The 14,750-nt window shown below is 38.3% G+C and overlaps 1 long non-coding RNA gene and 1 gene segment (V, D, J or C); one reads left to right on the top strand and one right to left on the bottom strand.

Annotated features, from left to right (window-relative positions):
* Positions 1–14,750, bottom strand: part of LOC119532271 — a 456,157-nt gene that overhangs the window by 428,843 nt on the left and 12,564 nt on the right.
* Positions 1–14,750, top strand: part of LOC119532288 — a 71,179-nt gene that overhangs the window by 47,882 nt on the left and 8,547 nt on the right. The window contains exon 2 of the long non-coding RNA XR_005216504.1: positions 10,538–10,624. This is a non-coding gene — a long non-coding RNA (uncharacterized LOC119532288). The remainder of the gene's footprint in view (positions 1–10,537; positions 10,625–14,750) is intronic.

Below are 14,750 nucleotides of genomic sequence, written 5' to 3'. Positions count from 1 at the left end.
ACTGTATAGCAACTATGAGTCAGGGCAATGAATGCTTCTCATTGTCACATTGTGAAAAAAGCTCATGGTAAAATCAGCCTCCTATTTGGTTTGACTAATAACATGTCTATGTCTATGTCTGTCTATCTATGTCTATGTCTATGTCTATGTCTATGTCTATGTCTATCTTCAGCAGATAGATCTATACTAGCACCAAGGTCTTTGCTGCTGCTGGGATCCTTGTTGAAATATTTATATTCAGTCTGCAAATCTCAAGAGAACAGGGCATCTCACCAGCCAGAGGTAGGCAGAGGAGGTGATGTGCTTCTTTTCCAACCAAATGGTGCAGTTAATTTCCTTCACTCCTTACTCCTCTAAGTTCAGCTATTATCAAATTAACGCAAGGCCTTTCTCAAGTTCCTGTTTATAACAGCTACTCCTGAACAGTTTGCTTGAGTAGTGGCAGTCCAAGCTGATGAACAGGGCCAGTATCATGGGTGTGACCCCTGTGTAGTTTCACAAGGCGTTGTGCTCAGAGGGCTCCATGCTTGATTTAATGCTCTGCTGTTGCTGTCTTTAAATACTTAATAATTTTTGAACAAGAGGCCCTGCATTTTCATTTTGTAGTGGGCCCTGCAAATTATGTGTATGACCCTGCCAAAGGCCTCTGTCTCCTGGAAGTCATCATTCCCCCCAAACTCACAGGTCATCTTCAGTCAGAGGATTCCCAGCAAGGCTATTAAATGTGTGTCCATCCCTCCTTCCATCAGCAGGAGTAGAAACAGCAGCTGCTTCTGAATGGGCTTTTCTTGTGGAAGATGCCTCTGAGCTCAGAGGGACACTAGACATAATTGATTCTGATGTTAATATAACAATCCTATCTGATTTCATCTAAGCCACTTGTAGTCTACTCCCAACACAGCAGGCAACGTGAAACTTTTAAATGGAAGTTAGACCATATTAATCCTCTGTTCAAATCTCTCCTGTGGCTTCCATTTCATCTGGTCCTTAAACATGCTGGGCATCTCCTAACTGGACTGTTCCCTCTGTCTGGAAAGTTCTTGCCCCAGGTATCCTGAAGGTTCACCCCCTCATCTTCTTCAAATGTTTGCTCAAATGTTAATCTCTCAAGGAGCCTATCCCCTTACCCTGCTCTGATTCTTGTCTCCATAGATTTATCACCTTTAAATATACTATGCAATTTACTTACTATGTTTAGTACTTATTAGAATGCAATCTCCATCAAAATGGATATCTTTGTACATTTTGTTAATAGATCTATCTCAAATGCCTAGGAGAGAGCCTGGTATACAGTGGACACTCCATAAAACTTTTTGGATGAATCAGTTGTTTAATCTGACAACCAAAATACTTTCTTTATAGTGAAGTGACTGGAGATATTGTTTCCCATAGCCACACACATTTGTTCAACATTTACCCTATTTGACAGGCACTGTGCTAGTGGATTTAGCATATAAAGAAGCAAGGGCAATTGGTCTAAGACTGATTTCCTGAGGGCTGGTCTTCCAGAGAACGAGTTGGCTTCCTGTAGAGCTCCAGTCTAGTGCTTAAGTTGATCAATTTGGAAGAATGTTCAAGTGGTAGAACAGGATATTAGGTTTCAGATTCTTTATATTGATTGCTATAATCACATGGTTTGGACCCTAGGCCCCTGATCATGCCAGGGTAAGGTTTAGTGCTTCCTCAATAATGCGGATTAAAAGCCCCATGGTGCACAGACTGATGTCTTTCTTAGAGTTTTACATTGGCTCTGCCAGTCCGCTGCATGCTGCCCCAGGGGAAACCACATACTTGTTCCTTCTCTTGTCTGTATGCGTTTCTTCCAATAAACCCTCTACTGGAAGGTCTGGTATGTGTGCTGTTTAATTGACATATATATGTTCTCATTTTAAACATAATTAAGCCTTTGGGAAGTGACTTATTTTTCCACGATTTTAGATGAGAATGGGAACATCACATAACTTGTCTAAGGGTACAGTTATCATAAAGAGAAGAATTTGAATACCAAAAAATCCCTTCTAATACTAAGTCTGGTGTTCATTCTATTATATTATTGGAATCTTCAATTCCGTATGCAGTAGGGTAATAGTTTCAAATATCATCTGAGCTATTTTTGTTCTTGAAAATTCATTTTTTTCCTTGTAACACATTTACCATTAATTCTGGGGATGAATCTTATTGATCTGTGAAAAGCAGATTGGAAAAAAATCCAATGAGAGCAAAGAGTCAAATTCTTGATTTGTATTTCAAAATAATTTCAAAAATCTTAGGAGAAAATATCCTAAAAATCAAAGCATTTTTGAGATCAAGAGCCAGGGACTTGAAATTTCTTTTTTGAAAATTTACTTATCAAGAACAAAGTCTGAGGTCTCAGGGCATTTTTAATCATAGATTCTGAGTCCAAAACCTCAGGCTGTTGATGATAATGATAAAAACCACCAAGACAGTTTGGCTACCAATGCCAAGGGAGCTATTGCCTGTTCCCTTCTGGAATTTGGGGAGGATCCAGATTTGCAAAATGCCCTACTCACACATCTTTCATCCATAGTAGAATAGAAATTGCACTATGGTCTATTAAAATACTGCCTTCCAAAAATATCTGAAAATATTTTGCTTGCTGGAGGGGGTTCATGGAAGGTAGCTGAGAATTGAGAATTGCTGGGCCTACCAAGGAGACCTCGTTAGAGAAGGTACATGGTACACAGACAAAGTGAAGATTGTAGTTGAATCTCAGAGCATCAACAACTCCAACAAGAAATTAGGTGGGGGTCAAGGCAGCTGGGAGAGACTGAAGGGCCTCCCCAGGAACAGCTACACTGGATGCTCATGCCACTGCCCACCACCCATTTCTCAGAATAAACCAGCAAAGCACATAAATGAGGGACAGGGAAGGTATACCCAGGAACCAGTTGGACAAAGCTGCTCAACTAGAGCTTAAACATTGAAGACTGAGAACAGCACACAGAGAAGATGCTCCTTCTTTCATGCTAGGACTACATAAAGAAAACAAACCAACTCAAAATTCCATTGCATTAGTCAGTGTACCATTAGGAGACTACACTGGAAATGTGAACAGGAAAAATTTGACATAAAGAATTGTTTACTAGGTAAAAGGTGGTTAAATTATTAAAAGTATAAAGAAGACTCTAGGTTTTAATGGAGATAGAAATTACAGAAAGTGACTGCCACCCCTAATGCTAAGAAAGTAGAGGAGAGGGGGAAAACTTAGAGGCTTAGAGAAGGGGCCATTGGGGTTGAGATTCAGAATTCTGAGGAGAAAGCCCAGCTGCTGGAGAAATGCTGGCTGCTATTGTGGGGACCCAGAAAACCCTGCTGGGAGAACCAGATGAAGAAATATGATACTGCTGCAGAGAGAGGCTTCACACTGAGCCCCACACTGTCATGGAGGAAACAGCTGTTGCTCGGGAACCTGACATGCAGAGTTGTCTACTGCGGAGAGCATTGTGGGGACCAGCTGGGAGTCACACTGCCTGCCACCACTGTAAAGACAACCACTGCTGGAGACTACTCATCTGAACTATCAACTCAAAGCCAGCCCTCCATTGCTTTGGCAAAAACCAAACAAGAAACAAATCAATTCTTCCTCCTCCAGGTGGCTGGGAGTGTCCCTCCAGCATCCCATATTGGTAAAGCCTAATACAGAATCAGTTGACTAAAACAGGAATGTTTTCAAAGTCCGGCTCCAGCATCACAAAGCATAGATGGATGGGTTAGAGCTGAGAGGCAATTCATAAAAAATAAAGAATAGCATCCTTCTGTATGTGAATGGCCTGAACTCTCTCATTTAAAGACAGTGTCATTAAGATTGAATTAAGATACCAAATGCAGCTTTATACTTTTACTAGAAACACTTAAAACTAAGTGCTAAAGAAAAGTTGAAATCAAAGGGATAAAGAAATAAATAATCAAGAAAAATTCAAGCAAAAAAAGTAATTGAAATACTATCAGACAAAGTAGAATTTAGGTTTTAAAGTTAAAAACAGGATGTATTTGTTGTGATGAAATTCAGCTGTAAGTAATATAAAACTGCAAATAACAGGAATTTATGCTTCTTTCATAAATTCTGGGAAGGCAGTTCAGGACTGGCATGTGACATGGCATGTGACGAAGATTCAGTGTCCTGATACTTTGTTTTTTCACTGTGTGTGTGACCGCAGTCTCTTGTTCCAGGATGACAGCATCTATGTTCTAAGCAGCCAGTTAGAAGAAGGGACAAAGAAGAGGGAGGAATGGACAGTTGCATGCTGAGTCTTAGAGAAAGTTCCCAGAAGACACCACATGACATTTATATTTACATTTTATTGTTCAGAACTTGGTTCATGGCCACAAACAGCTACAAGGAAGTCTGGGAAACATAGACTATATTCTGGGGCAAAATAAAGGAGGGAAGTATGTTTAGGGACAAACAGAAAGCAACCCCACCCAGGATGAAGAAAGATATTGTGTAATGATAAAAATTGAGAAGAAATGAATGATTTCCTGGAAATTTTGCAATGTTAAAAAGATGAACTTTATGAAGAGATGGAAGTCATAAACCATACACACCAAAAGCATTCCAGATAAATAAATGAGGCAAAAATAATTTGCAAGAAAAACCTGATAAAAGCAAGCAGAAGATTTCAACAAGCCTCTTTCAGAATGTCATAGATTTAATATAATAAAAACCAAGGAATAAAAAAGTCATGGTATAATCAATAATTTTTAATACATGGACACACATACATATATAAAGTAATAGCTTTCAAACAAAATTATGATTGTGTACTTGGCTTCAAAGCAAATCTTAAACTTTTTAAGAAAGTAGAGCTTTTATAGGCATACTCTCTGATCTTAATCTAATAAATGTAAAATTTAGTAATGGAAGGGTGAAAAAAATGTTAACTCTTTTGAAATTAAAAAAAAAGCTTCCAGATAAACTCTTCTTCCAGCAGAGGCAAAATTAAAAGAAAAATAATCAACTATATTGAAGGCAATGAACAAGAGAAGAGTTCACACCAAAACCTGTGGGACAGAGTAGAAGGTATATTCAGATGAAAATGTTTAGTCTCAGATGGCTTCATTGTTAAACAAGAGAATCAGAAGTTAAGCAATTAATGTTTATCTTGGGAAAATAGAGAATGAATAAGAATATAAGCAAAATGAAACGTGGGAAAGGGAACTAATGTAGAAAGTGAAATTAATACGGTAGAAAGATCGCTAACTCCAGACTGTCAATTTCTCATCAGAAACCATGGGGGCAAGAAGGCAGCGTGATGACCTTTTTAAAGTGCTGAAAGGAAAAAACATGTTGGCACCAAGAATTCTATATCTGGCAAAACTGTTTTTCAAAAATGAGGGAGAGATTAAGACATTCCCAGATAAACAAAAACAGAGGGAGTTCACCACCAACAGACTGGCCTTATAATAAATGCTAACAGGGATTCTTCTGTTTGAAAGGAAAAGACCCTAGGCAGTAGACTGAAGGCACATAAAGAAGTAGAGATCTCTGGTAATGTTAACTACCTGGGTAAATATAAATGCCAATAGTATTGTATTTTTGGTTTGTAACTCCACTGTAAGTGACCAGCACCAGTTTGCTTATTATGCTCTTCTGGACTAAGACACAAGTTAAGATACAGTATCTTTGTGCATCAAGACACTTATGAAGATAGTATGATGGGGCACTGGGTCTTACAGGCCCCCCTCATGAATCAGTGGGTCTAGTTGCAGATCCCTTCATATTCCAGGGTTCACATCACTTATTGATTTCATGTAAAACATTTGACTCTTCCCATCCTAAGACTGGAAAGTCAGTTGTGGTGTTTTAAGGCAGTGCCACTTCTGACAGTGGTTCCTGGCTGGAGCCTGCCTTTTCTTTAGGCTCTTGCCAAAGCCATCTTACCCCTCTTTCTGTGGCATCGTTATCGTTGAACACTCTTCAGCTACTTCGGGGTTTTTGCTTCCTTTTCTGCCTGTTTTCATTTATTAGTGACCCTTACTGTCCAATTACTTCTTCCTAGTCAGTCAGGAACTCTTCTGGGAATAAGTAGCACAACTTACAAAAGTTTCTCCTTTCCTGATTCTTACAATAAGTGGACTTGGAAATGGGTGCATCTGATATAAGGTTGAACCCCCAAGTGTTTTATGGAACTTTTTGTAGTAAAACCTCTGGTCATTGATGACAACTGCCAGAAACTGGACTTCATGTCACAGGAAACTAACCCGAGGGTCCTGCTGTGGTGAGCTATACCTCGGTTCAGCATGATCTAGTGTGTTGCAAATTATCCCCTTTGATATTTTCCTACTGAGTCATCACACCCTTAAAATCAACAGATTCAGTTGATTCGGTTTTGAATGCCTGGATTGTATTATTTTTATTTTATTTTATTTTATTATTTTATTTAACTTTATTTTATTTTACTTCGGAATTTAGTAGGTGTCAGAACACTGGGTTATATCTTTAAGGATGAGGCAAAGTGACATATTTTCAGTGAAAGTAAGTGATTCTAGGTAAAGAAAATAAAAATCTATATACTTGTAATTGGGAAGGGGTCAGTAAGAGAGGTGGGAGGAACTTGGGCTTTATTAATGGATTTATCTGAAATGTCTGAGTCATATTAATCTGTTTAAGGGTGTATTTGTATTCTTGGCCTTGTAAGGACCTAATCTTCAGAATCCAAAATCCTCTGTAAGAAAAGATCTAGGAATTCAAGTGAATGTTTGTTCCTTTAGTAAATTAGATTGGATTGAACAATGCTTTTCCTGGTCATGAATGATTTCCTTGTGAAATTATTTTCATAGAAAAATTTATATAAAACCCTATTGTCTGATTATCTAGCAATACAGAGACTGAATTCATAAATGCAAAATAAAAATCTACTGACAAGCAGCCATGAACAAGGAAACTTGCTTTGGTAATAGTTCAGAAACTTAAAATTCAGGATACCTTATGAAACTTCATAAATATAAGGTCAAAGTTCTTTCAGCCTCCCCTATAAGAGTGGAGCCTCTGCTTGACTAAAAGGAAGATGGAACTAAGTCGGTTTTTTAATGTCATATTTCATTTTGTCTGAATATGGAAGTTATTATGGTCAGCACTGAAGGTTCCAAGAGGTGACAGGAGCTTTTTGGTTTGTACACTGCTACTGCTGAACTTTCCTAACCCACCAGCAAATTGCTGATTAGACTGTGAAGACTGGTGCAATTTGGAGAATCTTTTTTTTCCAAAAATCTTTTTAATGTGCTATTGCTTAGAAGGGTCCAAATGTTGAAGTGTTGAGGTCAGCTTTTACATTGTAATTGTAATTTCTGGAGTATTTTCACCTAAAAGCCTACTGAATCAAGATTATTTTTCTAGAAGGTTGGAAGGAAAATCTGATGAAACTGGTATTTGAGGGTACTGGTTAGCACTTGTCCATCTCACTGGTGGAACAGAAAAACTTGTTTTCAGTTATTTTTGTATTCTGTCCATTTTGGATATTTCTAATAAGATGACTTTCTTGAAAGTGAAGTTTGTTCTAATCTAGCCTGAAAAGGGTAAGGTTTCAATAAATTTCACAGTTTAAGAAAATACAAAAAAAAGAAAAAAAAAAAAGCAGAGGGAGTGGAAGAACTGGAAGTTATTACAGGAAAAATACATTATTTGACTGGCAAAATATATTATATCATATATCTTTTGACTCAGATAATCCAGATAAGATACAAAGGATAAAATTTCCTGAGATTCCAACTTGAAACTTTTCTTTAGGAGGCATTCCTATGTTGAGGGAAAGTTGGTACTGTGTGTGAAAAGGGTCTCACAGGATGTTGTGTTACAATTGCCAGTGACAGGTGGTGAAGAAATAGCCAAGCTTAGATGAATTTTCCTAGAGTACCTTTGTGGAATGTCTGATAGTGTCAGAGAGCATCTCATTTTTCCAAACTTGTTCCTAGGAGTGAGACAGCTGCACAGTTTTTGAGTCTGTTCTATAGATGGGGAAACAGTGGAGAGGAGACAGTCATCAACTTCGTGTTCAAAAACAGTCACTGCTGGTGTTTATTCAACATTTATCCCTGTTCTTCATCTCTGAGTGAGCTACCACCATGCTCAGAGTGCCTGTATGCCCCCCCCCGCCAGTTTTTTTGTTTCCCAAAATACAAAAAGTGGAAAAAAGGAATTTAAAATCTGATTAACTCTAATAGAAGTTTCATTATACCCCCCTTATTTGATTCCTTTTCTTAAAAAAAAAAATTACCAAATTAGCTGGAAGGGTTTTCTCCCAGCTATTTCAGGGAAGTCAATTTAAAATGCTGCTTCAGTGATTTTAGCAGAATATTATTATTTAGTAGAAAATAGTGTTCTCTCTCTTTCCTGTTGTGTGTTCACTCTTCCAATAGCCACAATAAAACATGTGAGATAAGGAGTTTGTTCATCAATCTCTGACTTTATTTCCTTCTTCATAATATCTTAAGATTCCTGATCCAAATAGGTTATTTATGATGCTTCCACATTTATGAGTTGGGAGAATATGTAGAACCTTTTAGCCAAAGTTCTCTTCTCTTGTAGCATAGATTCATCTGTCATCCACCCAGTGAATAAGCTGAGTCTATTACTCCATATTCATAAACCAGATTGACACTCTCATTCACAAATTTTTAAAAAATGTTCCTTTGCTAAGAGTTTCAAATGAGGTAATACAAGAAAAGAACAGAAAAATGGAAACACTGATGCCTTTGGCCAGGTTGAGCATGATGGCCCACTAAGTCTCCCATTGTTGGACATTCCATGTAAAATTTTTACCCTAGAAGATTATTTTCAAATTAAATGTACAAAACAAACAAATTTATATTTTTTACTGTTTACAGCCATATATTGACCCTCATGTATTGCTGAAAAAATGAAGAAAATGGATTGTGGATTTCAGATACAAACACTTAAGGGCATGAAATGCCTGAGGAATAAACCTCCTGACCTTTCGTGGCCTATGAGGATTTTACTGATTTCACAAACGTCTTATGAGATCTACAGTTATGTATCATGGAGGGATCTGTGTTGAGCTTGAATTTCTATTAGTAACTAACTCAGCCCACCAACAAGCATTACCACAAAGAGAAGAGAGGAGTGGAACAAACCACCAGACTCAGGACACAGAGTCTGCTGGTCCAGGGAAGGTGCAGAGTTGTATGTAGCACTGAGCCACTGTTCCTGGGTGGTAGAGAAATGCAGTCACGAGCATTTTGCAGAGTGCCTGGAAGGAAACAAAGCCTCCAAAAAAATCAAGAACTGATATATAAAGTCTCTATAATAATAAAGAGTTGATACTAATATAAAAAATAAATTGATATAATGTTGAGAAAGTGTATAAGCAAAAATCAGGAACAATCTAGAGTTCCATAAGGGTCCTTTAACCAGGGAGTGAACCTCCCGTTGTAAACTGTTTGGGAACAAAAATAATATAGGACAAATAGTGGGGCAGCAGGACCTAGAAGAAGCTAAATGTAGTTTGTATCAAAGTAGATTTCCTTTCTTTGCCCTTAAACTGAGGGTTTTAGAACTTGATATGCAGTTTTATTTTGTTTTATTAAAGTGTGCTTAACTCACTCACATCACCAAAAACATGTAGTGGAATGTTTACCAATGGTAAAGTTTGGGTTAGCTCTGTTATCCTGTAAGGAAGTCTCAGAAATCACTGTGGACTCACTGAGGGCGGCATGCTTCAGAAAAGGAAGTGTTGACACCATGGAATTATTTTGGTGGCCTCTCTCACAAAACTGACATAGATCACCTTGGAGAGCCTCAATCTGGGGATAAATTACCCTTGAGTCTCCAAAGGTAGCCTCAGTCAGAGGGAGGCTGCAGGGCCCTAGAGGTTACTAAATGTAGCTTTTCTTAAGAGGGTTGGTATATAACTCTATTGTCATTCTAGGAGAAAATGAGTGATCAGAGACTTTGTTTCTTATATATGCAAAATAAAATATATTTATCACTTTGGTATGGATCCCAGAAGATGGAAAAGGTGCTGTTTTTCTGGGCCCATGATAAGAATGGCAGAACCAATCCAAACCCAGCATTTCTTGGTTTCTTGGGGCCCTAGTGGTGGCCATGTGTCTATGAAGGAGACGAGCTCAGAGTTTTACAACTTTGGGTTCCTTTGGCCAAGTTTACACCGAGGAGTGGGATCAACCTTCAGGGGTCAACGTTAGTAGTGGCCTGGCATTCCCTCTCAAACCCTGTAGGGAGACCGGGTGTCAGCAAGAAACAAAGGCGGCAGTGGACTGGTGAAGTCGAGTACTCCCTCTGCTTGAGTATGAAAGCTGGGCTAATCCACCTGAACTGCCCAAGACTCCGGAATTCTTAAACACGTCAAGAGTGAGAGTGGAGAAGACCTCAAAAGGGAGATACTGGACTTCCAGATTATTTGGCAGATAGACACTCTATTAGTTGGAAAAATAAGAGCCCTGAGAGTGTTTGATTCTTGGGTTTGTAAACCAGTTATATGCATAAAGTTTTCCTTCAATAGTGTGGGTTCAGGTCTTCCCTTTTTGTTTTCTTTTTAAGTCCTGTGATAAGAATTTTTCCACACTTTGCAACAAATGGATGGATGTTACCTGATACTGCAGTCAATATTTTAGAGGGGAAAATGAGGTAAGGAGCCCTTTATAGAATATTTTTATAAAGTTTTAATTTTTTTTCTCCATTGGTAAATGCTATATGTTATATTCATATGCAAAACAAATAATGATTCCATATTTCTCAGTAATTATTTGTGACTGTTGTACAAAATATAGAATCATTCTGTAACAGGAGACTAATGGATTCTGACTGTGAGGCAGTTAAGGATGTGACCTCATATTCTCAGGCAAGACTTAGGAATTTTTTTAATGAATCCATTTCCCACAGTACAGAAAATGTAAATTAGAAACACTGTTTTAAAAATCATTTCAAAATTTTCCTTACAGAAGGAGACGCAGAGGCAGTGAACTAGCCCTCTCAACTGTTGTCCATGTGACAGGAGTGGGTCTGCTGCTGCAGGTTTGGGTACAGACCGAAAGTGTCAGCGGAGCACTGTGCCTCCACTGCACAGAAGTAGGTGGCCTCAAGTCCGAGCTGGGAGGCCGTCATGTTCAGGGTGCTGAGACTGGCTTTGGTATCAAGCAAAGCTGTTAGTTGTCCCTCTTGCTTCACTGCTCCATTTGATACCAATGAAAACAGAGACTCCAGGCTTTTCCCATGAGCCTGTCTGTACCAGTACAGTCTGGCTGAAGTGGTGCCTGAATAACGGCAGTAGATGACACAGTCCTCTCCCTCCCAGGTGCTCAGGGACAGAGGCCTTTGCTCCACTTTCACTTCTCCACTTAACCCTGTTCAAAGAGAATATTTCAGAAGGAGAGCTTCATTGATTATCCCTGTAGTTCAGTTCCTGCCCAGGGAAACTCAAACCAGTCAGACTGAATCCCCTCTGTACCCTGAGCATTGTCTGGACAATTACTCTGCCTCCCCAGTTCCCTTTTCCAGTAGGTTCTGACTCACAGTCCATTTGAAGCCACAGAATCACTCCAAGTAGCTTCTTCATCTTCTTTTTTTCCTGTTCGGTTCTCTGAGGATTTAGTTTTCTGGAGCCTTGAAAGTTGGCCAGTGCTCTCAAATATGGCTGTTTTTTCTTTTCTCTATAGAAGCAATATTTTCAGCATGATGATTCAACCAATTAGAATCATCTCATGCAATTCACTCAGTCCCTCCCTTTTATTTAAAAAAGAAAAAAAAAAGAAAAGGTTTTGTATAGCAGCTGATTTTTTTTTGTGAATGGAAACAGTGCCCCCTTCAGGATATTCAGAGACATTATTGAGAAAGTAACCAAGAGAAGTGTGTGCAAGGTGAAATTTGCTTCTTGCAAGCTAGGAAAGTGTTCCTAAAAATTCCTTAATAAATTAAAATCTCACTGGTTTAGTCAAGACATTTGTCAAGTGACACGAATGTAATTTCCGTAAATTGGGGCAAGAAGAGAAATGCATTGCTTCCTATAGCTCTGGCAAGTGCAAAAGTTTATCTGGGCCTCAGGTATTCTGGGCACCAGGGACCTGAATCCTGTAAGGCTTCTCCTTTCATTCTGCTTCTCCCTATACATAAGCTTCACTCACTTGGATTGGATTCCACCACAAAGCAGGAGTCATGATTGCAAACATCCTGACAGGGGATTCTCTCACAGTGTTATCATCAAAGAAGGACTGAGACTCCCTCTTTCTGATTCCAGATTTTAAAATTCTGGGGTAGGGTTTTGATTACCTCAGCATGAGGGAGGATTCCCTCCAGGGGCCAATTTGTTACTAGCGTGGGTTGTAAGTAATGTGACTACTCAGCTGAGTCAGGCACCCACCTCTGGGTGGCGAGGTAAGTAAGACGGCAGCTCCCATTCAGACCACACGGTTAGAGTTTACCCTTTACCAGAGGGAGTTGCTAGTCTGAGCACACAAAATAGTAGATGCCACCACAGTCAAGTTATCTCAACTCTCTGTGGACTCTTGGTGGGGGGAAGACTTTTATTGCTTCAGGTCTCCTCTAAAAATGAGTAGCTACTTCCAATGAACTGGATTAGTTTGTGAATCACCCTGTCCTTCTGCATGTGGTGTACTTTTTTCTGTACAATGTTGACTCTTAGAGAACACCATTGCAGTTTCTTCAGTTCCTCAAATGCCTCTTACATAAAGTTGTAGGAAAAACAACAAAATATGATAATAATTCATCTGTATGGAGCCTTACAGTATGCTGAGCACTGTGCTAGGTACACACATAATCTCATTCAATTCTCATACATCTATATCTTACAGAAGAGGAAACTGTGGCTTTCAGAGATTGAAAAAGAAGGTCTAGATCACACAGCCAGGAAGAGACAGTGCTGGGACTCAACCCTCATGTCTGATTTTAGGGTTGATGTTCTTAGTCCTGTGCTTTTCTGTGTGTTATAACAGACTTCTGTTGAGAATTTGGGGACTACAATGTGGGAAGCAGTAAATTTTCACCCATTACATTCACAACAGCCAGTGTGGGACAGCTTTCTACCTATAATTTCTTCACCTTTCAAATGCTGAATTCAGTTCTCTACTTTCTTAAGCAAGGTCCCACTGAAATCCCTTGTCCTGCATGAGATCTATGTTACAGATAGAACCATCCAACACCAATGTTCCTCCTTAAGAATATTTGAGGAGAAAATGGAAGACGTTAGAAGAAATGAAAGATATTTGTGTACCAAGCACACACCAAGTCTCAAGTGCTGTGATAAATAGTGGGATGGGACATTAAAAATTCTCACAAGATCTAATTCTGGTATTAATGGATTTGTAAGTTAGCAAGGAAGATAAAACTAGCATGCTTAGAGCAAAAGTTGGGCATGAAAGTCAGCATAGCATTGGGTTGCTTTTTCTTTTTTCTGGGTATAGGCACTAGGTGAATTCGGAAGAGGGGGAGATTGTGGGAGTCTGTAGGAACTTAATGTGATCTATTTGGAATGGAAATTCAGGGTTTCTATTCCTTAGTATTTGATGCTGACTTTGGAATTATAAAATAATATAAATTTTTAGAAAGTTGAGAAGTTTCATTGAAAAGGTTATATATTTCTAAAACCATCCTTTTTATTTAGGTAATGAAATCTATTTGAACAAAGTATTAACTGATGATATTAAAAATTCCTTCCTTATGTGGGATTATATCACCTTCCTCTTCTTACATTGTGTATTTGTACTTTCTTTTTTTCTTAATGGACTCTCTAGCTTTCCTGGATTTATTATAAATTCTTATTTTTGTTTTGATTTTCAATTCCTATTTTTATTATTGGCTTGTCCTTCTTTCTTTCGGCTTTTTTGATTTTTAAACAATTTCTTGCTTTGAAGGTTTGGTTCCTTTATTTTACTCTTTACTTTATTAATAAACGGATTTAAGGCTATGCATTTTCTTATGAGTATTGCTTTGTGCAAATCCATAGATTCTCACATGTAGTGCTATCATTAGTGTTAATTTTTAATGGCCTACAATTTTAACTTTTACTTCTTTGACTTAAAATTGATAATATTGCAAGTGGTTAATTTCCTTCCCACCCATTTACTGGCTATTTGTTAATAATTAATTTCTAGCTTTATTGCATTTTGCATTGTGGTCAGAAAATGTGGCTTGTGTGATTCTTTACTATTATTTCTTTGAGGCATAATATGTGCTTGCCTTTTCTTTTTTTTTTTTTTTTTTGGAGGGGGCGTTAAATAATTCTTGGCTGTATCTTTAATACAAAGTTATTTTCCATTTCTCATTCTCTCTCTCTCCGAGAAACCAATATTGAAGTATTCCACAAAGAATATGATATTACCAAATTATTCTTATATTTCCAACAAATTTTGCTTTATATTTTTCTGATGCAAAGTTATTTGTTGAATAAAAGTAGGCTTTTCCTTCATTGAGCTACTTATGAATTCAACAAATAACTACTGAGATCTCATTATGTTCCAGATCCCAGGCTGGGCTTCTAGGCTATAGCAACAAGCAAGGCAGACACACTTCCTGATTTTGTGGAGCATGCAGCCTTATAGAGAAGGAGAACATTAACCATCACTCAGCGATTGTCACTAAGTGTGGAGGATGTTGTGACAGGAGAAGTACAGAGTATTATAGGAGGTTTAGCAGGCAGTTATAACTGAGCCAAGGGGGCTAGGAAAGGCCTCCTGAGAAAGTAACATTAAAAGTTAGGTTGTCACATTTTAGGATCTGAAAGCAGCCTGTACCTGTAAGG

Source organism: Choloepus didactylus, chromosome 4, assembly GCF_015220235.1.
Source record: "Choloepus didactylus isolate mChoDid1 chromosome 4, mChoDid1.pri, whole genome shotgun sequence".
Classification (NCBI taxonomy): domain Eukaryota; kingdom Metazoa; phylum Chordata; class Mammalia; order Pilosa; family Megalonychidae; genus Choloepus; species Choloepus didactylus.
Note: the sequence above shows the minus strand (reverse complement) of the source record. Positions and strands in the feature narration are given on the sequence as shown.